Source organism: Amblyomma americanum, chromosome 3 (genome assembly GCF_052857255.1).
Source record: "Amblyomma americanum isolate KBUSLIRL-KWMA chromosome 3, ASM5285725v1, whole genome shotgun sequence".
Lineage (NCBI taxonomy): Eukaryota > Metazoa > Arthropoda > Arachnida > Ixodida > Ixodidae > Amblyomma > Amblyomma americanum.
In genome coordinates, this window is record NC_135499.1 from 18,109,088 (window position 1) to 18,136,578 (window position 27,491).

Below are 27,491 nucleotides of genomic sequence, written 5' to 3' on the forward strand. Positions count from 1 at the left end.
GTAATCATGATACTGCGCGCGGATTTCAGATGAAAGGCGCACTAGCGCCACCACGCGGTGTTACGTTTCGCCTACGACGCTCGGTATAACCGGCGCGGATGCAACGGACGCCGGGGCTTCGTTCAAAGTGGCGGTCATTTTGACCCGTTCATCGCTGCCGCAACGCCTCCCGCCAAGCGCGTCCAGGCAGGTTTCAATGCCACGTGTCTTCGTGTGTGCGTGTGTGTGTGTGCATGTTGGTGCCCACGCTTGTCAAAACGCGGCAGCCGGGGAGAGGAGCTCCCCAACTGGGCGGCGAGGAGGTCTGACCGGCGCCGGCCCGGCGGACGCGCACGTCACGTCTGAACATGTCCGAGCGTCGCCGTATCGGGCGCCTCATCCCGAGCCGTTCCTTCTTGCCCTCGACTCCGTGGGTATAAAGGCAGCCGCCCCGGTCGCCAAAGAGAGACTTCGATTTCTTCCTTCGAGTAACGTGGTCGCCCTGACCGGCTACTCTTTTGAGATGCCAGAATAAACAAGTTGTTCTGTTGGCAGTCGACTCATCCTTTGCCAGGACCTTCGGATGTTTCCAGCTGTGCCCCAGGCCGCCAGGCCAACGCTACCCTTGGGGCTTGCAACCCATTTGCAACAACTGGTTGCCAGCGGTGAGATCGCGACAACGGAGGCCAGCAGCGAAGATATGCGGTCGACTGTATGCTGAGCAGCACAACGACCATCCGGGAGCAGTGCAACGATCCCTGTGTGATGACTGGTTGCCTGCAGCGGAACGACTGCGCTGAATTCTTGGCTGCGAGGTTTGGTGAGTGCGGGACTTTCTTCTTCTGAGTTTTGCCAGGCTTTTGTTAGTGTCAGAAACAGAGCTGGTAATTGTGGTTGTCGTTGCTGCCGGGTTAGTTTGCGGCAAGACAATAGTAGGCAGTAGAGAAAGCAGCATTCGGAGCAGCCATGGATTTGAAGTCGTTGCGCAAACCGAAATTGCTGGAGCTTGCAAGAGAGTTGGGTCTGGATGTCTCAGACAAACTCAGAAAACCAGAACTGCTAAGGGCTATTCTTGAGTTGGAGGTTGAGGATGACGAGCTGTCGGAATGCCTTGAGACCATTGAGGAGAGGGAGCAAAAAGAGGAGCGCGAACGTAAAGAGCAAAAAGAGAAAGACGAGCGCGCACGTAAAGAGCAAAAAGAGAAAGACGAGCGCGAACGTAAAGAGCAAAAAGAGAAAGACGAGCGCGAACGTAAAGAAAAAAAAGAGAAAGAAGAGCGCGACCGTCAACACGCTTTGGAAATGAAGCGTCTCGAGGTAGAGATGGAACGCGCTCGTAATGGAAGTCAGGCACACGGTGCAGGAGAACGAGTATCGTTCAAAATGACTGACCTGATGCGGCCGTTTAAGCTTAGAGAGGACATTGGTTTGTTCCTGGTTAACTTTGAGCGAACTTGCGAGAAGCAGGGGTTCTCTCGGGAAACGTGGCGACAGCGCTTGCTCACTTTGTTACCCGGCGAGGCGGCCGACGTAGTCGCTCGCTTGAAGAGAGAGGAGGCAGAGGATTTCGACCAAGTGAAATCGAGTCTGCTAAAAAGTACAGGCTGTCAGCGGAGGCGTTCCGTCGGAAGTTTCGGGAAAATGAAAAAGGCAGAAGCGAGTCATATACAGAGTTTGCCTACAGGCTTATGTCAAACATGCAGGAGTGGCTCAAAGAAGAGAATGCGATTGGTGTCCACGAGAAAATTCTGCAGTGTTTCGGGCTGGAACAGTTTTATGGTCGGTTACCTGAGAACGTGCGGTACTGGGTCTTGGATAGGCCAGACGTTAGTACAGTGGCTAAAGCCGCCGAGCTAGCCGAGGAGTTTGTGACGCGTCGGGCTCGTGGAGCTAAGGACGGTCAAAAGGGTGAATTTGGCTCCAAGTCTGAGAGGCCGAAGTTCACACCCATGAGAGCAAGGGGGGACACACGTAGTGCGGATGCGAGTGAAAGCAGTCCGACAGAACGTAAGGAGACGGCGGCAGCCGAAGCCGAACGCAGAAAGCGGTTCGAGACGAGGCAAGCGCGCGTGTGTTATACGTGCCAGAAGCCGGGTCACTTTTCGGCGCAGTGTCCAGAAACAAAAAGAAAAGTCGTGTGTTTGTCATTATGTAGCACTGACGAGAACATGAAGCTTCTCGAGCCTTACATGCGAGACTTCCTCGTGAACGGGAAAGAGTGCCGAGTGCTTCGTGATTCCGCAGCTACAATAGATGTAGTTCACCCCTCTTACGTAGAACCCGATATGTTCACGGGCGAGTGCGCATGGATCAAGCAAGCCGTGGAAGCTCATAGCGTGTGTCAGCCTGTAGCAAAAGTGATTATTGAAGGACCTTTCGGAGCACTTGAGACGGGGGCCGTAGTGTCATCTATGCTGCACCCCCAGTACCCGTACCTATTTTCGAACAGGTCCGATCACCTCCTGCGCGAGAAGGGGCTTTTGTTTGGTGAGGCTAGCGTTCAGGCCTTAACCAGATCGAGAGTTCGGGAGCTCGCTGCAAAGGCGGTAGTTGCGGGGCCGACGTTGTCGAACAATCAGAAAGGGTCGGAGGCGCAGCAAGCTGGTATTCAGAGCACGTCCGAACTGAATAAAATTGAGCCTGTAGCGTTGAAGGCACCAGGTACTGGAGAGGAAATGCCCGACACGGGAAAGTTAGAAGAGCTTCCGGTCGAGCTTCCGGGACTAGGCTCACTGACGAACAGGGAAGACACTGATCAGGTCATTAGTGACTTAATCATTAAAGCACCGCTGTCGGCTGAGCAGAAAACCGAACTACACCAACTCTTACAAGAGTTTCAAGGTCAGTTCTCTGAGAGTCCTGGCAGGTCTTCTGTCCTTACTCATGAAATAGAACTTACCTCCCCAGAGCCAGTACGATCCAAGGCGTACCGGGTGTCACCCCGCCAGCGCGATATTATGGAGGCTGAGGTAAAGAAAATGCTACAGCTCAGTGTTATTGAGGCGGGTGAGAGTGATTATACCTCCCCTTTGATTTTAGTTGAGGTACCGGGCAAGGAACCTCGTCCTTGCGTCTACTACCGGAGGCTTAATTCCATCACTAAGGATCAAATTAATCCGATCCCTAACATCGAGGAGCGCCTTGAGAAAGTTAGTAGCGCTCAGTTTATTTCCACCCTAGATCTTGTCAGGGGTTATTGGCAGGTTCCACTTACAGAAGAGGCTAGTAGGTATGCGGCGTTCATTTCACCAATGGGAACATTCCGTCCTAAAGTTTTGAGTTTTGGTATGAAGAACGCGCCATACTGCTTTTCAAGCCTCATGGACAAAGTGTTGCGGGGACAGGAAGAATTCGCTTTACCGTATTTAGACGACGTAGCGATATTCTCCGCATCCTGGTCTGAGCATATGGCACACTTGCGGGCAGTGCCAACCCGCCTGCGAAAGCGGGCTTGACAGTCAAGGCTCCCAAGTGCCAATTAGCACAGGCCGAAGTTGTCTACCTCGGTCACGTGATTGGACAGGGTCGTCGCCGCCCCTCTGAAATAAAGGCGGCCGCTGTGCGAGACTTCCCGCAACCGCGCACGAAGACCGATATTCGGTCGTTCTTAGGTGTCGCCGGCTACTATCAGAGGTACATCCCCAGGTACTCCTATATCGCGACTCCCCTAACGGATGCTCTAAGAAAAACAGAGCCCCAAACAGTCGTCTGGGGCGAGACAAAGGAAAGAGCTTTCAGCGCCCTAAAGAGCGCCCTAACAAGCCAGCCTGTGCTACGATCGCCAGACTACACAAAATGGTTCGTTGTTCAGTGCGATGCTAGTGAGCGAGGCATGGGCGTTGTACTGTGCCAACGGGAAAATGGAGAAGTGGAACACCCCGTCCTGTATGCTAGTCGTAAGCTGACCTGTCGTGAGCAGGCGTACAGCGCCACCGAGAAAGAGTGTGCGTGTCTCGTGTTGGCCGTTCAGAAATTGTCATGCTACCTAGCCGGCTCGAGGTTTATCATTGAGACGGATCACTGCCCTCTCCAATGGCTGCAGACCATCTCTCCCAAAAATGGCCGCCTCCTGCGCTGGAGCCTCGCTTTGCAACAATAATCCTTTGAGGTGCGTTACAAAAAGGGGAGTCTCAACGGTAACGCCGATGGCTTAAGTCGAGGCCCCTAACGTGGGAATCCGCCTCAAAGTTGTTTTTTACTGATGTTTCTTCCTGAGGCAGGATTTTTAACCTATTGCTTTTGTTTAGTGTTTCAAAGTGATGACGTGCTTTCTAGTGCAATTTTCCCATTTGTGGACGCGTTCTGAGTGCTGCTTGACTACTGCAAGGAACTAGGCAGTAGTATAAAAGGGGAAAGAGCCTGGCAGAGCTTAGTGAGGGTTGTCTCGTGCTTGCTGACTGAGCGGTTGCGTTTCGGCGTAGATCTAACGCTTGCTGGGAACGAGAACAAAAATTGCAACTCTCCCGAAGTCACTTTGCAGTGACCTGTGTGAACCTGAACCTGAGAACGAGGCCTTCTCTGTGCGCTGCGCTCAAGCAACGCCGAGGGACGACCGATTTCGATTACGAGCATCATCGAGCGACATCCCTCCGGACAGCGGATGCAGTCCCCTGACCATCGGGATCTCCTTCTCCCGGCGGGGCGGTCTGTTACGTTTCGCCTACGACGCGCGATATAGTCGGCGCGGATGCAACGGACGCCGGGGCTTCGTTCAAAGTGGCGGTCATTTTGACCCGTTCATCGCTGCCGCAACGCCTCCCGCCAAGCGCGTCCAGGCAGGTTTCAATGCCACGTGTCTTCGTGTGTGCGTGTGTGTGTGCATGTTGGTGCCCACGCTTGTCAAAGCGCGGCAGCCGGGGAGAGGAGCTCCCCAACTGGGAGGCGAGGAGGTCTGACCGCCGCCGGCCCGGCGGACGCGCACGTCACGTCTGAACATGTCCGAGCGTCGCCGTATCGGGCGCCTCATCCCGAGCGGTTCCTTCTTGCCCTCGACTCCGTGGGTATAAAGGCAGCTGCCCCGGTCGCCAAAGAGAGACTTCGATTTCTTCCTTCGAGTAACGTGGTCGCCCTGACCGGCTGCTCTTTTACGATGCCAGAATAAACAAGTTGTTCTGTTGGCAGTCGACTCATCCTTTGCCAGGACCTTCGGATGTTTCCAGCTGTGCCCCAGACCGCCAGGCCAACGCTACCCTTGGGGCTTGCAACCCATTTGCAACAGCGGCGACATAAGATTTCCGTGGTTCTCGCCTCACCGACGCTGCTGCTCTCCGGCCTCCCTCGCCCCACTACCCCTATCTAGTTCACTGTAGATGAAGACTGAGAACAGGATCGTACTGGATTTTATCGGCTACTCTCTAAGCCTTCATTGGCGGACAAGAGCCGTGACCATAACACCATACTTTTCGCACATGGCAGTAACTCCCGCCGCAAAACGTTGGCGACGGCTCGTATTGGGGCACTTTTGCAAAACACCCCCTGTTTGGAGCAGCATGTAACAGCTTTATCAAAATGGCGCAGTGTCACAAAATTCGGCGCATTTTCGAAAAATACCGGCGCTGCGCCTAAGCAATCGCGCCCACGCGCGGCAAAGTAAAACAAAAAAAAAACAGTGGGGGAAGAACCCCCGGAGAGAGCATAAACGGTGTGTGGGCTTTTCACTCAGCTCGCCTGCGGGGCGCCAAAGTAAACATAGACACGCGCGGCGTCGATTTTTCTTGAATGTCGGAGAAGTTTTTGCTTGTTGTCGACGGAAAGGGGGTAACCTTGACCGCGTCAAAGTGATACCCTCCCCCTTCGCTCCTGCACCGATGATTCTACGTGCCGCGAATGACCTAGATTGTTCTAGGTGGTTTCCACGCTCGACCAATGGGGTCGCGCGCCAGGCGCAAGAAGGAGAAGGAGTTTGTGCAGTTGAAGCTGCGTGTATGTGCGCGCCTGCCTTTGCGCGAAGAACTAACAGACGCGGACTGCGCCTATAAATGAGGGGCTTCAACCGCTGTCTGTTAGCCCGACCCGCGGTATAAGCCTCCGAGAAGCGCGCCCGCTCGACTCCCGGGAGTACACCACTCGCCCAGCCCAGACCAGCGAGGCAACGTGCGCCAACCTGCGGGACGGCCCCGTCGAACTCCTCAGGTCGTCGGACTGTCGCAGTGCCCGGTGAACAAATTGTGTTTTGTTTGTTAGTCTCGCTCTGTGTTAGTGCACTTTAGGTGCAAGGATTTTGTTGAATTGTATCTCTCTATATTGTTACTTTGCACGAGTGCATTGTATTTGTAGATCACTTCGTATCTGCACGTACGAGTGATTGTGAAAGCCTCTGTGTCGTCTCTCAGCTGTATAAACTTTGTTGTGTTTTGTGAACCTTTGGCTCCGACCCATTCTCTGGCTTGCGACCGGCGAAAGCTGGGCACAAAACGACCAACCCCTTGTCACTTGGTAGCTGGTCTCCGGCTGAGCTTGCCACGCTTAGTCGAGGGCATCTCCCCTGTGACCGAGACCGCTACCCCCACACGCTCTGAAGGTGTCTGGGAGCGCACGCAAGAGTGCGCGACGTGGTGACACGCAGACTGGCGCAATTGGCGCAGCATTCCCATCACTGCATGAGTGTTCATGAGTACGCACAGAGTAATAATGAATACAATAAAATCAGTAGAGGAGGAGGTCCCATAGTACACGTCTGTCGGGGGATCTCGTAGAGCAAACCAAGTGGGGTGTTGTATCTACCGATATCGCATGTTAATACTCACATTGCATTTGTATGAGTACCGGTTTTTAGCCATGCAAGCCGCAGTCGGTGGATCCCATGTTCATCAAGATTTAAAAGGGCACTACATCAATAAACAACCGTTCTATTCAATCCTGGCGTCCGACTGATACACAACAGCTTCATGTCCACCTTATGATTTTGCGGGGTAGGCGGCTAATCGTGCTTTCGCACTACAATGCGAAGCTACAGGGTAGACGCACCGCAGCGCTCCTTCGCTGTTCGGTTTGCGCAGCGTGTTCGTAAAAAAAATGAACATTGGTTTTCAAAAAAGGAGACCTCGCAGTAACTGCCTCACATACCTCGGCGGACACCCGAACCGTGCCGTAAGGGAAAACAAAAAGTAGGAAGTAAAAGAAGAAAGGAAGAAAGAGGTTCCGTAGTGGAGGGCTCCGGAAATTGTTTCGTCCACCTGGGGATCTCTAACGTGCACTGATATCGCACAGCACACCGGCCCTTTTGCGTTTCGCCTCCATCGAAACTCAGCCGCCGCGGTCGGGTTCGAACCCGGGTACACTAGCGCAGCGACGAGCGCCATAGCCACTGAGCCGCCACGCGTTTGGTCGCCTTCTCTCCTTCCCGCCCGGCTATACGAGGCTGCCGTTGGCGACGTACCTCCTCTCGACGATCTCTCTTGGAGCACAGCCACGGTGGCCTAGCGAAGACAAAACTACCGGGAGCGCTTAAAGAATTTACATTCCAGTAGTGGGAAAGCATTCCAATACTATTCCGATTCTATTATAACTCTAATTCTGATTAAATTCTATTATATTCCTTTGTATTTGGTGCAGTTGCAAGTACTACAGTACTATTACTCGTTACTATTTCATGTTTTCCTGCCTTTGATCTGACACCGTTTCTACCAATCAGATGCGATATTTCTAACGCCATGTTTTGGGCGACTACGGGTTTTTGTCTCCATGAGCCATCTAATGCTTTCGCATTAAGAACGGATAAAAGATGACGAACAGGACAATCGAGAACAATTAGCGAGAGAGGCTACCAATTATAACATGTAGCGCGTGAGGCTTCGGTGACGGCCGAGTAGTCTCCGGAATCGGAAAGGGAAAATGTTAGGAAATGTTCTTTTTCCGTATTGCAGTGTATTTAAATTTTCCCTTAAGTGTATTAGTTTAGTATACCAGCGTTTTTCTACTGATCCTCAAACCTCTACTGCAATCACAGAAGCCCTATGCTGCGCTGTGAACGCAGGGGCTGATTCAAACTTGCTCCGGGCTATGCTATGGCAAATAATTCTGTGTCAAGTATTTGGACGGAAAATTCCAGGATATTTTGGATAATTTTGGCTTGATGTTGGGCTTCAGATTCCTTATTGGTTTCATCTAGAAGTTTTTTGTGGACAATTCAACATCCCAGCGGTAACAAAATGGAAAGCAAGGGAAGCTTTGCAAACAATGCAGAGAGGAAAGGCGACCAAGGAGGTTTCGTTTGGCTTATGGGGGTTTAACGTCCCAAAGCGACTCAGGCTATGAGAGACGCCGTAGTGGAGGGCTCCGGAAATTTGGACAACCTGGGGTTCTTTGACGTGTACTGACATCGCACAGAACACGGGCCTCTAGAATTTCGCCTCCATCGAAATTCGACCGCCGCAGCCTGTATCGAACCCGCGACTTTCGGGCCAGCAGCCAAGCGCCATAACCACTCAGCCACCGCAGCGGCAGCGACCAAGGAGTATAAAATAACTGCAGATTTATTGAAGGACGATGGGGACATTTTTCTCAGATAACTTTGCATCTTGTATACAGTATCATGGCGAGTAGAGTGAGGAATTATCTGAAGAACGCTAATATCATCTACATCCATTTGAAAAGGTACATTAAAAACTTGAATACTACTGGGTAGTTATTAAGGTAATCGCTAACAGAATTAAACCAACCTTAAACATCAGTAAACCAGAGGACTAGGCAGGCTTTCATAGACTCTTCTCAACAAAAGACTAGATTCACTCAATCAAGCAGGCGATAGAGAACAGACCATAATATATCCAGTCTCTATAAATAGCCTCCATACAATGCGAGAAAGTATATGACTCATTCAAAACTTTGTTACTCATTTAGGCATTGCGTAACAAAGGTTTAGTAGAAGAGGCATGTGTAAAATGACTGGCAAATATCTATAGCAGTTGCACACCTACAACAGTCTTCAAGAATGGTGTCGGACAAGCAGAAACGACCTCTCCAGTGCTATTCACGTGTTTACAGGAGGTAATCAGAGCAGTGGATTGGGAGGAGTTGGGGATAAAGGCTAATGGAAAATACGTTAGCAATGTCCGGTTTGCTGATGACAGCGCCTTGTTAAATCAATCGTGTTGGACGCAATTGCAAAGCCTGATTTAGGGCTTAGGCAGGTAGAGCAGGACAATGAGCCTAAAAATAGCACTAAAATATGAAACAATGTTGAACTGCCTCGGAAGGGAACAACAGTTTGCAGCAAGCAGTGAAACAATGGATGAGATAAGGGAATGCAACTTCTTTGGGCTGGTAGTTACCGCAGATCCTGACTACGACAGACAGACATTAAACTTATTTTGCTCAGTGGAAGGCTGGAGCCCCTCATAACGCAGCAGGTAAACTCCGCTGCATGGCCAAGAGCTTATGCGCCTTCGCAATGCGGTCAGCCCTCTGGACGAGCCGAGCCTGAAGGCCTTGCTGCAAGTGCGGCGCGCCATATCTCACTGCTCTTTGGTAGTGATTAAGAGGAAGGGGGCGACAGGGAAAGGTACACGTGATGTGGCCACACCGAAGAATCTCCAGTTGGGAAGAGGGTGGTGTAGATATGGAACAGAACTGCGGGGTTTGGGAAGATGTGCATTTGAAGCTGGCGCCAGATTTCCGGCGTGTGGAATAGGGACCTAGAGTGAAATAACTAGGAGGATAAGAATGGTGTCCAGTTGATTTGGCCGGCACTCTCATGTGATGAATGGCAGTTTCTGAATATCCCTCATGATCGGCTGCGGTAGCTCAGTGGATATGTCGCTCGGCTGCTGGCCCGAAAGACGCGGGCTTGATCCTGGCCGCGGCGGTCAAATTTTGATGCAGGTGAAATTCTAGAAGTCCGTGCGCTCTGCGATATCAGTGCAGGTTAAAGAACCTCTGGTGGTCGAAATTTCCGGACCCCTTAAATACGGCGGTCCTTATAGCCTGAGTCGCTTTGGGTCATTAAACCCCCATAAACCATGAACCATCAATATGCCCCAAGAGGGGAAAAAATAACGACTGCATCTTAAGGTACCAACCTAGCAGACAGAAATGTAGAGGCTAACTAAAAGATATTCACATAAATTGAGGACAGCGTACCGAACAAATAGACACAAAAACGATAGGTGTACGTAAAACGTTAATAAACAGGAAGAGAGAACACTGTTGGAGGCGGGCAGGACAAATTCGAGTTAATTATATACTAGTCGAAATCAAGAAGAAAAAATGGGCACAGCCAGTGCATATATACAAGGTAACCGAGGGTCCCTTGAGGGGTGGATTCCAGGAGAAGGCAAGCGCAGAAGCTCGCGTCAGAGTGCCATGCGGGAGGATGAGGTTAAGAAGTCTGCGGGGATGAGGTGGCCGCAGATGGCACAGGACGGGGTTAAGTGGAGAGACACGGGAGAGGCCTTTGCCCGGTACTCGGCATAGTCAATCGGATGACGACAACGTCTGCAGTGGCTTCCAGGTGATGTTCATCAGAAACTGCCAAAAACTTAACTAAAAGTAATTCATTCTTTGAAAAGAAAAAAAAGAAGAGAAGCAAGAAAATAAAACTAAGCCTTACAAGATTGGTACCAGACGGGCAGACAGAAATCGCCAGAGGGGTAATAAATTTTCCCTCAACCGTCAAAGTACAACTATGCATCAATAGAAAACGACCTTCACTTCCCTGGATATCTTTAAAAGAACTGATGCAATAAATATTGATCACATTGCTTACGTGGCAGATACGATATAATAAATAGATCGTCAGCCTGAACTGACCATCACTTTTCAAGAGTCACTTGCCACACCATATATGTTCCAGCAAACTGAAGATCCAGCTGAAAGCTCCACAGTTTAAGGAGACAGGCACTGTAAGCATAACCGACTAGGTTCCATCAAGTGGGTGTGTTCCAAAATTATGGAGCAGGCAGTGGACATAAGCATTTCCAGGATATTAAGTGTCTGTGAAATTCATTCTGACTTCGCCAAGGGTGCCCCCCTCAGTTCGCACTATTTCCTGAATGCTTCCATTGAACTTGGAAATATTATCATCATCAGCCCAACAACACCCCCTGCAGGGCAAAGGCCTCGCCCGTGTCTCTCCAATCAGCCCTTTCCATTGCTAGCTGTGGCCTCCGTATTTCCGAGAAATTTTTAATCTCATCCGCCCCCTGCTGCGCTTGCCTTCTCTTGAAATCCACTTCGTTGCCCCTAAGGACCAGGATCTTCTTTAAGGATCTTGCTTTCGCATTACATGCCCTGCCCAAGCCCGCTTATTCCTCCTCTTACTTTCGACTAGGATGTCATTAACCCGCGTTTGTTCCCTCACTCACTATATCCGCTTCCGCTCTCAACGTTACACCCGTCGTTATTCTTTCCATAGCGTGCAGTGTTGTCCTTATCTTAAGCTTGTGGGGACTCTGCCTCACGACGTCCATTTGGTTTCCTTTCCCGCGATGCACCTTTCCTGGTTAATTATTTTCAACTGGCTAAGAAGGGAGGGCACCGGTGTCGCAGCGACACGAGCGCCACAGACGGCGTGGCTGCTGCGCGCGCGCGGGACAGCAGACTCTCGTCGGCTGGGGAAGCTCGACGCGCGCAGACGTTCAGGCACAGCGCTTCGCTCTCCGCGAGCGGGGCGAGGCCTCGTGGGGAGGAACGTTCTGCCGCATCTCGTCCCGTCCGGTTTCAGAGTTTCCCGTTGCCCTAGCGTGGCCGAACATTCGCTCGTAACCGTGCTGGTGAGTCGGACGATATCGATTCCGTAGCGTATTTTGTTGCTGGCTGACGTCATTGTTGTGGTAGCAATAAATACCTGTTTGTGTCAGCCAAAGTGTAGTTCCTTTGTTCTCTCAGAGCAAGGTCCACCATGCTGGCCGTGCGGTAGCGTACGCGATCACGGGCTGAGTTCTTGCGGTTTTGAATAGTCTAAGCCGTGATTAAGCGGGAAGAACGTATTTACCCGCCCAATTAAAACCCCACATCTGCAGCCCAACTTGCGGCTTCCTCTGAAACATTGGACAACTGCCTGTTTGGTTCTAGGACCGCCCTTTGTCCGGACATGTAAGTGATAGGCCTAGCGTGAATTTTAATCGTTATGACCTGCGGCATGCCTTCTTGAGTGCGACATGTATAACACAGTAGCGCGTTTGAAACTATACATATGCTCAGCAAATTTTTCTTCAGGTCTTCTCTTGAGTATTTTCAGCGCAAGAACAAGTTGGTCCGCACCGAGGGAGTGCGAGGCCTAGTACGATTTGAGTTGCCGAGCCCGAAACGAGTGAGCACGGAAGCCGTGCGGGCAGTCCGTGTTTTCTGTATACATTTTTATCTCCTGTCTCACTTTCAATCTAGGAGTCGCGGCTCCGGGAGCCTGGTGCCACGGTTGCCGCTACAAACTCGCTCGTATTGCAGCGCAGCAACGGGCGCTCCGACACCGTCCGATACGGTGGACGCCGACCGCTCAGAAGCTGCTTCGTGCAGTGAGTGGGGTAGGACCGCAACACAGAGCTGATGTCTCCTCGCGGCTGCGCACACGTAACCTTTTTCGGGTCTTTGTTTTGTTCAGGGTCGTTGTCAGAATCGTAGATAGGCTTAAGGTTTTTCGGAGATTCATGCACCCCATCAGGAGAAACACGACCACCAGACCATATTGTTGAGAGGGACGCACTTTGCTGCCCACTCGTTCTTCAGCGACAGCTACACTACGCTAGCACTTCGAGCCTTCAGCGTGGCACCCGTTGAGCTCCGTGGCGGCGCCATGGCTGGTCACGTGGTTGGTGACGTGGTGCGGAGCAGCTGCTGCTGCCAGCGAAACCGAGTTAGGGGGAGTGGAGAGGGGGAGAGAGTGAATCCACGTCCAGGGACGAAGATTAATAAGGAACACCCAGCGAAACGGAGCGGCGAAAGACTGACTGCAATTCGACTGAGCGAGTTCCACTCGGCCAGATGTAGCGCTCGCGTCACTCCAGGTTTAACCAGAGCTAAACCACAGCCAAGTTTTTTGTCGTAACCTCGCACGAGCTCACCAGTCTCATTCAACTCAAGAAAGGACTTTGTTGACTCGAACCCCAAGCAGCACAGGTAATCGGCCCAATATTGCAACAGGATGGTTCAGTCCTGGTCCTTTTTAGGGCTGGCCTTAGCCAATACTGGTTCCAATGTTGGGCCAATTATCTGTGCTCCTTGGGTTTGACCTTGCAAAGTCACCCGGCACGTTTTGCGACTTGAAAAAAACCAGTCACAAAAGACAAGGGACAAGAGAAGAAGTGTACACGCCACAAAGACTGGACTTTCAACTGAGATTTATTAAACAAAACATAGCCCCAGCAAGGCCAGCCGAGCATGCGCAACAGCTGTATCAAAACTCACAGAGCACAGGGCACACAAGATATACCTCTACCGTGACCGGCCTAAAAAACAAATTCCTTCTCGAGTAAGTGCACCGAAGTTGTGCTAATGGAGTCATGGCCTGACAAACTGATATGGTATGCCTCCAAGATGCCCCTTGTCTTTTGTGACTGTTTTTTTCAAGTTACTGTGAACCAACTGGCCCGCATTTCAACCCTTCTGCATACGTTTTGCGAGCGAGTTAAGCATTGTGCCACAAGGCCCTTGCGGACGCCGTCCCCCTCCCCTCCCCCTCCCCCGTAACCCATGCTAGACGCACGCCGGGAGCGTTTCGGCAATCTTGCAGATCCAGTGGAGCCACCCAGGCTTGGTGTCCAGAGCACATCGTCTCGCTGCCGCCTGCTGCGACGGAGCAGCCTGTATCCGTCTGCTGTTACCCTTGAGACTATTGCAGAATCCTGGCCGGCAGTTTTCAACCAGCCTTCTCTTCAAGGGCCTGCGGATGCGGACACGTTGTCCACGAGCCATGCGAGTCGTCCCAGCGGAGACCTTCACACCGCCTTCGGAACACCGCGGAAGTCTTGCGTGGACGCTCTCGGCGTGACCTCCGCTGCAACACATTGCCTCAAGTGCATGAAGAGGAGGATATTCCTCCATGACATGTACTTTCAGGCGCGTAGGGTTATTTAAGGTTGGAAGGATATGTTCGGACTTAGCCTCACACGTCCTCTTTCCTTTGTTTTACCGCGATGCACCCTCCCTGTTAGTTACTTTAACTTGTTAATAAGGGACAGTGCCGGCGTCGCAGCGACAGGAGCACCACGGACGGCATGGCCACTGCTGCACGCGCGCGGGAGAGCATTCTCTCTTAGGCGCGTCCATGCGCAGCGCACCACTCTCCGCCAGCTGGACGAGGCCTCACGGGGAGGAATGTTCTCCAGCATTTCGTCCCGTCCGGCTTCAGAGTTGCTAGAACATTCGCTTGCAACCGTGCTGGTGAGTCGGACGATCTCGATTCCTATGTGTATTTTGTTGCTTGCTGGTGTTATTTTGATACTTGCAAAGAAACACCTTGGCGCAAATAAATTCACACGGACAAAAGAGACAAGGGCACAGCGGGCAGGCGCCTGTTCAAAATGCTACACCATCTATCCCGGCAACATACTTTACTGAGCTGGCGTAATCGTTTTTGTAGCAATAAGTGCCTGTTTGGGTCAGCCAGATTGTCATTCCTTTGTTTTCTCTGAGAAAGGCCCGCCGTTGTCAGCGTGCGCTCGGTAGTGTACGCGATCACGCGGTGGGATCTGGCGGTATTGAACTGTCAGCCACGATCAAGCGGGGGAAAAGTATTAGACTTCCTATTTTACCCCCAAAAATGAATCCTTTTCGTTAGCCTCCACGTACGTTTCTGCTCCATAGATAACTGTGAGTGAGAGAGTAAGATGCGGCTGTTGTATACATTTCTTTTTAAGAATTTTGGTAAACTACCATTCATGATCTTAGGGAACCTCCCATATGCGCTCCAACCCATTCTTAATGTATTAAGCGCACACAGATGGAGACAGAGGCATTAAAGGGAAAGAGACGAAATGTCAACTTGTCAGTTCCTTTTATGCCTCTGTCTTCATCTATTTAGCGCACGCTTGTTTCACAGCTCATGCGACAAGTAAGAAACTTGAATAACACTTCTGTTGGGCCTAGTTGGTGCATAATGATAATACAGTGTTGCGCCAGTCCTTGTGTTTCTCCTGTGTACGTGGTTCGTCTAATGTTTTGCGCACATCGGTCATCTGTATTATCAACGAGCTAAGTAGCCACCGCAACATGTCTTATTTCAATGGACTATTTGTTCCGGTTTACGCTCGTTTCTTGTATCTTGGCTAAACGAAAATCAGCTTTTTACTTTAATTTCATTTCATTTATTCAATACTGCCAGGCGTGGTATGCCCAGGTAGGAGCGGCAATACAACGAGATACAAGGCAAGGTAAAATTTAGTACACAGATTAAAATATAAACAAACCAAAGACAACTCATGCATGATTCGAACGCAAAATAGGTATATTGAACACAATTTTTTTCCGCCAGAACTGGACATACAACATTCAAAAACTTTATAAAAAATTGAGAATGCTCTCAGTGCTGATTCGTCCACTCAGAGGAAGCTGGTTGCACTCAGTTGTTGTTCGTGGAAAAGAAGAATATATAAGTTTGCTCTTGCACGATAAGGTGTTAAGGACTATACGTGACGATGCCCCGTTAACTGCGTCACTAGTGGTTTTAAGTAAGTGTCCGGGCCCATTGATAACTTGTTATTTTTCAACAAAAAGAGAAATTTTAGTTGCAAATGCTTTCTTTGAGTTTCCAGTGTCTGTATGCCATTAACAGTCATTAAAGTTGTAGAAGAATTGGTAGTGTGAATTTAAAAAAAATAAAACTGCTTTCCGCTGAGTCATTTCTAATGCATGAATATTAGTTTTAGAGAAAGGATCCCACACTTTACAGGCATATTCTAATTTTGGTCTAATGATTGATGTGTAAGCTAAAAGCTTAGTTGCGGAAGAGGCTCGTTTTAATTTATGTCTAAGAAAACACAGCTTACGGAAGGAAGGAATGCGAGCATTTCAAGGAATTAGTTATTGGTACACTAAGGTACATGTACTGCGTTATTTCTGATAGCCACCGGGATGATAGGCGGTACTGAGAAGATAGACTGTTTTTTGTTAGTTATTCTCATGAAAACTGTTTTTTCAGTATTTAGTTTGATATCGTTTTTGCAACAACAATCGTTAATGCTGTTGAGGTTAGAGTTAAGCACTACTTGGTCCTCCTGTGTTTAAATTTCTGCGAATAAAACGCAGTACCCGCGAACAGCCTAATTTGAACTGGTTCTGTGATAACGCTAACAATATCGTTTTTAAAGATAAGAAATAGTAACGGGCCAAGGAAGCTTCCCTGAGAGACTCCAGATGTTACCGGGAGGGAGTGCGAGGAGCGACCACTAACACAAACGAATTAGGTTCTGTCAGTGAGGTATGCAGTAATCCATTTGATCAAGAAAGAACGTAGACCATCTAATTTGAGTTTACAAAATAATTTGCTATGTGAAACAAGATCAAACGCTTTCGTAAAATCTTAAAAAAAATTACATCTACTTGGCCTGATCTACCGAGTATTTCTGCGAAGCTGTGCACAACTTTAGGTTATTGAGTTACAGTTGAATAACCTTTCCTAAAACCATGCTGAAGTGGAGTTAGAAAACCTTTGTTATTTAGAAATTCAGTTACGTAATTGGCAATGATGTGTTCTAACAGTTTACAACATGATGATAGCAATGAAAGGGGGCTATAATTCTGGAGGAGGGTGGAGTTGCCGTTTTTGAGCACAGGGACTATACGAGCCGCTTGCCAGTCAAAAGGAAGGTTTGCCGACGAAATGACGCGCGGAAAATAACGACTAAGAACTTTGATCACATTTCAGCGTAACGGTGCATGAATATATTGGGGATGTTTTCTGGACCTGGAGACGAACGTAGTTTTAAGTTCAGAAGCATTGCACAGACACCAAAGACAACAAGCCACACTTATTGTCGTTTTATTTGTGGAGGTCATCGCTTTGCTCCCTTCGGACTGGAATGGAAAAAAACACTGGAAATATTCATTAAAATGATTCGCGATGACTTGCTTGTTGTGAATGATAGCACCGCCATGCAGTATTTGACCTCCTGATTTTCTCTTTATGGATAAATGGCTCCAAAATTTATCAGGCTTGTTCTTCATAAAGTTAGGCAACGTTTGTCGGGGATGACGAAATAGCGCCCAATAAGGAACCCATTAGTCGCTCACTGCATGTGTCTGCCGACCCCTGCAGCCGTATATTCCTTAACAGCCACCTCTACTTTGCGAACGTCAGCCAGACAACATCGTCATCACCAGCCTAACTATGTGCACGGCAGGACAAAAGTCCCTCCATGGATCCCTGTCAGTCAGGCGCCCGCTGGGGCCGCTTTGTCCCACGAAATTTCTTGATGTCCCCCGTGCACCTGACCTCCTACCATGTGATGGCGTTCTTGCAGGTTCCGGTCAGCTCGAGGTCGTGAGGCATTGCTGAGCCGTCTGGGCAAAGTGGAATTGGAAATCGCAATATTTGTTCTATAGCGAAATCCGGAGTACCTTTCACTCTTACGGCTAGGTCGTTGATGTGCTGCTTCCTTGCCAGTTTCTTCCATTTCACTGGTAAAATATGTGCTAACCCGAGACTTTCTCATCGTATGGTCACTGCGTCATGCCTTGCCCAGCCCCTCAACAATGCCATGATGCGCGTAAAACATCAAGCAAGTTTGAACTCATATTTTCTAGCGCTTAGTGAACACAAGGGACAAGAACACAGGACTAGCGTCCTGTGTATTTGTGTTCTTGTCCCTTGTGTTCACTAAGCGCTAGAAAATATGAGTTCAAACAATATCCAACTAGCCCAAGTTTCAGCCTTATCAAGCAAGTGTATTTCATTTCTAGTCTCGCCATTCGGGCTCCTCCAATTTCTGTTCTGCTAATTTCCCTGTGCTATACCTAAAGTAGTATCCCACTTCCTGCTCTCCTGTCTGCTTCCTGCCCACCTTAGCATTGATGTCGCCTGTCTTCGCCGTAATACGATACCATAACTTGTCCCTCGCCGTCGTTGTCGGCGTGCGCAGCGCAGACCTTCGCAGCGTGCCGAGGCTTTCGATGGGAGCTGCGGCGGCTATGGCGCAGTCGGCGAACTTGGCAGAGTGTCAAGACGCTTTGCGCACTGGACGAGAGCGCCGGTGGCGCTTGCTCACGTCGCGGTTGTGCTCAGCTGTGCCAGTGTGCGCTTGGAAAGTTGGCGATCACTCGTGCATCGGAGGAGCGTATAGTAGTTTAAACCTGTACGCCACAAGCCTCGATCCACCTGCTGTGCTCACACCAGGCGAGGTTTTCAGATGGCACTCCCTCAAGAAAGCCGCGTGTTAAGATAAGAAGCGCGCGAGAACGGCGATCTGGAGACAGACGCCGACAACAAGCGGCAACAACTCTAGAGCATGTGTTGTGGGGCTGCCCCAGCTCTCACGAACTCAGGAGAAAGCACTTTAAGACACCTCATAGCCGCCACGATTAGGCTATACCAAGTGACGGCGCGTGGGCACGCCCCACGCTGGTGTCGCTCTGGGAATTTGCACCCGAGGCAGGCGTTGAATGTAATCTCTCGGCCCCTTCTATTTTTCCAGAAATAAGCCTCCGTGCCAGCCCCATGTTAATAAAAATTACTCATTAATTTAAAACTTCCTTTACGGTGAAACTTATGCTTTGTTCTCGCACCACAACTCGCGCTTAAAAATTCAAGTTGAACACTCGTAACCGTCCTACGAGTTTTTTACTTTCCTTATTGCCGATTTCATCTCTTAATGAAGGTTTCGACTGCCTCATAATCATGGGTGCATGTTGGTGCGTAGACCTGTAAAACATTCAATTTGTTCCTTTTGGTAAGCTATAATTAAGATAATTGCAGGCCTCTCGTTAATGCTGTAGATTTCCTGCAAGCCGCCCGCTATATCCTTATTGCTCTCACACCAAGTCCTGGCATCTCACCTAAACTACTAAGACTCAGTACCTGTGCCCTATTTAACACTCTATACACTTTATTTCTCTGAACCTATCTAAGCCCTAAAATATTCCTATCAGTATCCAGTACCACCTGATTTCTCGAACAGCGCTAGTGTGCTAGCGTTAAATATTCTGAGGTTAATTTTCCAATGCCATTGTGTACGGATCTAGAAGCTCTTAGCACCATACACTGCATCGCAGGTCTGAGCGCCGTCCTGGGCAATAGCTCTGCGGCCGCCGGTGAATCATGTATTCACCCTATGATTCTTTGTTTTTTCGTGAGCATTCTTTAATGGAGGTACTGTTCCTGTTCTCCCCTCTTTATTTTCTATATTAAGGTCTTGCTCAATATATGTCGTCTGAGTTTCGTGTCTTCGCATATAATTGCGTTATATTTCTCTTAATAACCGATTACACATGCAGATCTCAACCTTTAAGACCATCTTGTCAAAGTAATAGCATGGTGTGATACACAGCTTGTGTAACCGAACGTCCCTGATACCATTACACCGTCGCCGTAACCCAGCGCTTCCGGCCTACCCTTTCTCATGATTGTTCTACTCCTCTTACTGGCCCCTGCGACACCATGGTCGTCATAGTTGTAATCATAGAACTTCGACGCATTACATGAACAGCATCACTAATTCTGCTAACCGTGCTTCACGCATTCCGCTGCAGAGTTTTCGTCTCGCATTGTCTTTTCTTGAACTGCTAGCTTAAAAGACTGCCACCTGCCCTAAACTAAAAACTTGTTCCTAGAAGCGCGTATACTATTTTTGTGCCATAAAATATGCTTCCAAATCTTAAAGGAGCGATTGTCGCTTTTTGTTACTGCTACTGCCAGGTCCTCAGCATTTTGTGCGTATTTTTCCGACCTACTGAATTCTTTGTGAATATTGTTGCACGTACCTGGTGACGTCGATACTAATCCAGGCCCAGAACCATAGCTAGAAACTATGCTAAGCGATCTGCTAGCCGGACAAACGCGAATCACAGAAGAGCTCTCTGCCCTCATCTCAAGAATGACCTCTTTTGAACATCGTTTAACGGACATAGAAGCGTTGGCGTCCCAGTTCATGGTACCTTTCAACGCGTTAGTGATCTGGAGAAAACTGTTGCGCATCGCAAAAATGTGATTGATGAACTTTGTCTCAAAAATAATGACCTAGAAAACAGATCCCGAATGAAGAACCTTGGGGTTCATGATTTAGGTGAACCTTCAACTGAGAAGCCCGAGGAATTGTTATCTTCTGTATCGCAGTTGCTGTCCTCCAAGTTTGGAATCCGATGAGAAGGCACTGAGCGCTGCCACAGACTTGGCAAACGAAATAATAACACGCGAGGCTTGTCCCATTCAAGCTCCTGGAGTGGAGACCCAAGCTTGCTATCCTTAGAAACGCCAGTAAACTCAAAGCATCTGACACATGCATATAAAAAATTGTTTTTGAGTTCAGCAAAGGAAATGACGCAGTAACTGTCTCACGTATATCGATGTACAACCTAACCACGCCATAAGGGAAGAGATAAAGGAGGGAATAAAAGAAGACAGGAAGAAGGAGGTGCCGTAGTGGAGGTCTTCGAAATAATTTCGACCACGTGGGGACCTTTATCGTGCAGGGGCATCGCACAGCACACGGGCGCCTTTTGTGTTTCGCCTCCATGGAAATGCGGCCGCCGTGGTCGGGTTCGAGCCCGGGCAGTCCGGCTGAGCATATGAGCGCCTTAACGACACAAGGATCAATAAACACGTTTCCGCAGCGTGAGGCAAATCCAAAAAGCTGTGTGGAACCACTCCGTGGACATTTATAAACGAGCAGCCAAAGTTAGATTGCAGTACGACTCCCATTTAATCGACAGTGTTCGTTACACGCGGAGTGGCGTTCGGAAGAATGTTGGTAAAGCTTCTCGAGCCGTGGTTTCTAGAAGAGCTAGAGTGACTAACGAATGAACAGAAGCTAACACTTTTGGAAATCATTTTTTTGAGTTTGCTCAACCCAAGTGAAGATTTGAATTAGCTTGTAGAGTGTTCCATCACCATCATCAGCCTGACTACATCCACTGCAGGGAAAAGCGCTCTTCCATGTCTCTCCAATTAATCCTGTCCTTCGCCAGCCGCATCCAATCTATGCCTGCCATCAATTATTTGTGTCACTGAAACATGGATAAACAACTCCGCGTCACATGTTGAATTTTTGCCTCCAGATTATTCAGTTGTAAGAAACGATCGGCAATCTCGTAAAGGTGCAGGCGTAGCTTTGTTCATCAGAAAAGTATTGAATTTCTTGTACTTCCGGTTCTTCCGAATAGCGAGTGTTTAATGCCGGATAAAACCTCCTGGTCCTGTGACGTTTGGGGGGGGGGGGGGCGTTTATCTTCCGCGTTATTTTGAAATGTGGTTCTCCCCATTAGAGAATACATTGCTACATAACCACAGACTACATAACCATAATATGATCATTGCTATTTATCTTATTAACCCTTGTATTTATTGGGACTTGTTACCCTCAACAAGACATGAAAAGGCTGTTGTGACTGTCTAATTAATATGGCTGCGTCATTTCATTCAACACAAGTTGTTGAATGCCCAACTCCAGTAAACTCGAGTAAACTTCACTTTGCTTTTATTAATTAACATAACTACATTATGTTCCTCAGTGTGGTACAGTAGCTCGTTCATGAAAGAAGAAAGGTGTTTTTTTCTGAAATTTAACGTTATAGCGAAACCTCTTAACCGAAATTAAAGGTCGTTAGAGTTTAGCAATAGCTAATAATCGTGCTATAGAACTTTTAGAGCCCTATTTTGGTGACTTCCTTACATGAAGTGCAAGCTGCAGTGTGGATGCTTTGCTAGACATGTTCTATAATTTAGTGCGTGAACATGTGTGCTGCAGTCAAAAATGCGTGAAGCATAATGCATAGCATCCACGGTACACAAAATACATAATTTACATCATAAGGTTCATCAAGCGCATGCGCAAACGTAACTGGTAACACAGCGATAGCCATGATTCATTACTTGCCTCTCCGAAGTCAGAGGAAAACAGAACATATCAGAAGGTAAAAACTTTTACTTTAACATTACATTTACAAGTTCATGAAAGACAACCTGTCTAAACTTCGGAAGATGATACTTGCTTCTTGTCATGACTCCGTATCATTGATTATCCATGACCAGTTTTGAACTGATCCTATCTCCATCTCTGAAGACATTAATAACTCTTTGCACTCTACCTTTCACCATGAAATGGTGCCAACACCCCTTTCAATCACAGTTCGGATCATGAGTTGCCAAGTAAAGAAATAATTCAGGCAGAGGTTACCAATCTGGTATTAAAAATTGACGCTACTATAAGTGCAGGACCAGGCAACAATGCTAGTGCGTTGCTAAAAATGCGCGTCCCCTTAGTCATTTTGAAAAATCTCTGACCACATCAACCATTCCTAATTCTCGGAAAATTTCCATTGTCGTCCGGGTATTCAAATCCGATGATAACTAATAGCAAATACTACTACTACTACTACTCGTCATGACCCTGACTACACCTACTGCACAGAAAACGCCTCTCCCATGTCTCTCCAATTAAACGTGTTCTTTGCCAGCTGCGGCCATCGTATCTACGCTAGCTTCTTTATCTCATCCGCCAATTTAACTTTCTGCCACTCCCTGCAACGCTTGCCTGCTCTTAGAATGCACTCCGTTACCCTTAAGGGCCAGCGGTTATCTTGCCTTCGCATTACATGCCCTGCCCAAGCACATATCTTCCTCTTGATTTCGACTAGGATGTCATTAACCCACGTTTGTTCCTCACCCACTCTGGCCCCTTCTGGTATCTTAACATTATACCTATCATTTTTATTTACACAGCTCGCTGCGTAGTCCTTAACTTGAGTAGGCCCCTTTTCGTTAGCCTCCACGATTCTGCCCTGTAGGTGAGTACCGGCAAGATATAGCTGTTGTACACTTTCCTCCTGAGCGATATTGGTAAATTGCAATTCACGATGTTAGAGAACCTGCCATATGCGCTCCACCCATTCTTATTCTTCTAGCTATTTTCTTGTCATGATACGAATCAGTGGTCACTACCTGCCGTAAGTAGACATATACTTTTACCACTTCCAGCACCTCACTACCAACTGTGAACTGCTGTTCCCCTGCTAGACTGTTCAACATTACTTTGGTTTTCTGCATGTTAGATTTTAGACCCTCAGTTCTGCACTGGCAGTCTAACTCAGCAATCATGCTTTGTAGGTCGTCTAATAAGTTATTTAGCAAGGCGATGCCATTAGCGAATCGCAAATTACTTGGGCACTCTTCATAAACTCTTATCCCCAATTGTTCCCAATCCAGGCCTTTCAACACCTCCTGTCAACAAGCCCTGAAGAGCACAGGCGAGATAGTGTCTCCCTGCCTGAATGCCTTCCTTATTGATATTTTATTGCTGACTTTGGAGGACTATGGTAGCTGCGCATTTGCTATAGATATCTTACAGTATTTTCACATAAGGCTGTTGCATACCCAGATTCCGCTATGCCTGCATGACAGCTCACGTTTACACTGAGAGAAATGCTTTCTCGTAATCGATCAAGGCTATATATAGGCGATGGTTATATTCGACACATTTATTTATAACTTGATTGATAGTGTGAATATGGTGTACTGTCGGGAAGCTTTACGAAAGACCGTCTATCATTTCGATGAAGGTTGCCCTGAACCTTTAAGCGCTTAGCTTAGTAAATACCTCCTAGACAGCGGAGAGTAAGCTGACCGGCATGTAATTTTTCAAGTCCTTGACGTCTCCTGTTTTATGAATTAATATATTTTTAGTGTTCTTCCAAGCTTCTGGTACCCTCGAAGTCATAAGTCATTGAGTATACAGGGTGGCTAGTTATTCTGCCACAATCTCTCATCCGTCCTTTAACAAATCTGCTGTTGCTTGATCCTACCCACCTACTTTCCTCATTTGGATTGCTCGTAAGGCTTTCTTTACTTTCTGTTTCGCTACCCGCAGGATATTGCACTGGAGTGCACTACTGGCTCTTCTATTAACGCTGTGATTACACTGGCTACAGTAGAATTTTCCGGCCACGTTAACTATCTTATCCATACTGTTAATGACTTTGCCCTCGTTGTCTCTAACGCATACATCTGATTTTAAGCTGTGCCTAGTGTCCTATTCACTGCTTTTAAGGTGCATCCGTTCTTTAGAGCATGCTAGATTCTCTGCATATTAAACTTTCTTATGTCGGGTACCTTAGCGCTTATTTATTAACTTCGATATCTCTTCCAGTTCAGTCCTGTCTGTGGTATTAGACGCCCTCGTGTTTTGGCGTTTCTTAACCATATATTTCGTCTTCTGAGGTAGCTTGCCGGTATGCTGTCGAACTATGCTGTCGCCTACCTCTACTGCGAACTCCGTAATGATAGCTGTGACTTTGTTGTTCATTTTTTGAACATTAATATTGTCTTCCTCGGCTAAAGCCGATTGTCGGTTCTGCAGCGATGTCCTGCATTCATTCACTTTTCCTTTTACCGCTAACTCGTTAATGCGCTTCCGCCCCATCAATTTCTTTCGTTCTCTCTTCAAGTCTTAGGTAATTGTAGACCTTACAATTCTGTAGTCACTACAAGGCACTTTTCCAAGGACCTCCACATCCTACACGAAGCCAGAGTGAGCGAACAGTATGAACGCCATTCATTTTAGTCTCGCCACTGGGGCTCTTCCACGTCCACTTCCTATCTCCTGTTCTCGAATAAGGTATTTATAATCCGTAAATTATTTCTCTCTACGAACTCCACTAATAACTTCCCCGTGCAATTCCTGGCGCCTTTGCCAATGTCGCCTACCGCCTGGTGTCTGGCCTGCTTCTTGCCTACCTTCACATTGAAGTCGCCCATTAGTGCAGTCTACTGTGATTTTAGTTAGTTCACTGCCGATTCCACGTCTTCATAGAGGATTTTAATGACATGGCCGTCATGGCTGGATGCAGGCGCGTAGGCCAGCACCACCTTAAGCTTGTACCTCTTACTAAGACTAATTATTACAGCTGCCACCCTATCTTTAATACCTATTTTTAATACCTTTATGTTGCCAACGACATCCTGAATGATAGGAATTCCACACCTAGTTCTCGTCTGTCCGCTAATACACGATATTACAGTGAGTTCCCGCCAGTTGGTATTGTTTACGCTCATCTGCCCTCCTATCCTCATTAAGCCCTATGACATCCCATTTAATGCACGCTAGTTCCTCGAACAGCACTACTAGGCTAGCCGCTGAAGGTAAGGTTCTAGCGTTAAGCGTTGCTAGGTTCAGATTCCAGTGGCGGCGTGTCCGGAACCAGTGATTCTTAGTTCACTCCGCTGCGTCACAGGTCTAGCAGCCGTGGTCATTTGCTCCGCAGCTGTTGGGGACTGAGGGCCGAGGCTTAATTGGTTTGGTCATAGAGGGTTGTGGCCAAGTACTACACCAGGGTGGCCAAATGCTGTTCTTTTGAGGGAATGCGTTGTCTGTTATGGTCACCGAGATGAGGCTGCACCCCAGGCCTGGGTATGCAAATCCATCGACGCTGTGGAGTTGTTTTTTTTTCAAACCAGGGGGAGAATTGCGCGGCACCAGGGTTCGAACATCCGTCCTCTTGTACGAGAGGCAAATGCTGTAACTGTACTCGATCGCTGCCTGTAACATACCCCTGGGGAAGTTCTGCGCAATCGCACTACTTGTAGGCCAAGATCCCAGTCATTGTCCACCGCAGAGTGCACGTGGCAGTGGCACAGCTAATTAACGAGCGAGGCTGTTCTTGGCCTTAAACTAGTGTAGCGCAATCGGTGAATAGATGGAAGTTATTTGTGTCGGGAGTTTAATAACGCCTCAAGTCATTTTCACATCATAAGCCACCACTGCTTCAGAATTCAATTTGCATGCATCACAAAATGGGTCAAGCTTTGTCTTTGTTTAGTTTGTTTACGGCGCAAGGGGCAGCCATTTGACTGAAGATTGAGCTCGCGCACTCCGCGCCCTCTCACAGGGTTGTTTCTCCCAGAATCAAGCTGATAAGGAGGGGGTGGAGAGGCGAAAATTTGCACAGTAAACAAATTTGCTTTTTATTTTTCAGTGCCACAAGAATTAGCGTGCCCTATCTACATGATATGACAAACTGCAGAGCGTTCTTATGCGCTGCGTTTAAAATACCCCCATTAGTAGCTCGTGGCAATTTTTACTGCTACTCGCAAATCTCGCTCGTTTCCACTGATTGAAAGCTTCTTGAACACATTGTTCACATGCATATCGCACAGTACATGACTCGTGACAATCTTCTTTCTCAACACAAGCATATATTCCGAGCCGGGTTTTACACTGTCACGAAGCTCACTGTCATACTAAATAGCCGTGATCAAATCGAAACCGAAAGTATTCGATATGTTCTGCCATAAACATGTTCGGCAGAAACTGCTCACAGTCTTTAAGGGCACTAACTTACTCGACTGGACAACGGACTACTAACACTTACCACCGCAGTTCGAAACTTTCAAACATGCACAGTCATCATCAATCACAATGGCATCAGGAGTACTTTAAGGCTACTTGCTGGGGCCTTTTTTATTCGTTATTTACATTAATTATATAGTGAATGTCCTCAATGACACTACAGTCAAGCTGCGCCTATACGACGATAACTGCGTGATTTGCCGCAATGTTACTAACAATCATGGTCAACTGGAACTAAACAGAGTTTTTCATTGTCTTGCTAATGAAGTAATACGTGGCAAATGAAAATTAATTTTACCAAAACAGTTGCAATGCTTTAATGACTTTCATTGAATACGTGCCAAACTAATATTTTACCAAAACAGTCGAGATGACTTTCTCTAATAAAACGAATCCGCTGAAATTTCCTTAAAGTAATAATAACTGCTTGGTCCACGTAAGCGTGTTCAAATACCTGGGTGTTATTTTTTCGCATAACTGCAAAGGAAAGCTACACAGCTTTCTCAGAAACTTCGTAGTTAAGCGGGTGGTGAATATATACAGTGGTGAATGACTCCTCCTTTAAGCTATTTTCATTCTTTAAATGAGCGGGCTGACTGGTCAAATGTGTACCTACAGCAGGATGAAAACTCTGCACATGAGGTTTTTCTTCAGGTCCTTAGTTGCTACAGTGATGCATTTCCGCTGAGAGAGTACAAAAATGCAGTCGGAAGATTAAGAATCCCTGGAGTACTGACACCGCCTTACTAAAACGAATCAAGAAGAAAAATGATATGCTCCACAAATTCATAAAATGCAAAGACGGCGACTTGTTCACAGAATTTAAAAATATCACAATTAATTAAACGCTGATATCAAGAAAGCCAAACTTGCATATTATGAAACAATGTTTGCCAGGATAAGAACGGACCCGGCAAAGATCTGAAGGCAGGTAAATTACCTTACTGGCAGAAATTCATCACCGGTTAAGGCTGACCATATAGTAATCAATAATTCCATAAAAGGCAAGACGCTAGCAGATGAAATCAATGAGTATTTCCTTAATGCAGCCGTACCCCAGCCGTCTGTTCAACAGAGTGGGCTGAT

General features: G+C 47.9%; 1 protein-coding gene across 1 annotated transcript in view; it reads right to left on the bottom strand.

Moving 5' to 3' along the window:
• The window catches only part of LOC144124465 (uncharacterized), a 237,836-nt gene that overhangs the window by 205,294 nt on the left and 5,051 nt on the right, over positions 1-27,491 (bottom strand). The gene's annotated exons all lie outside the window — the stretch shown is intronic.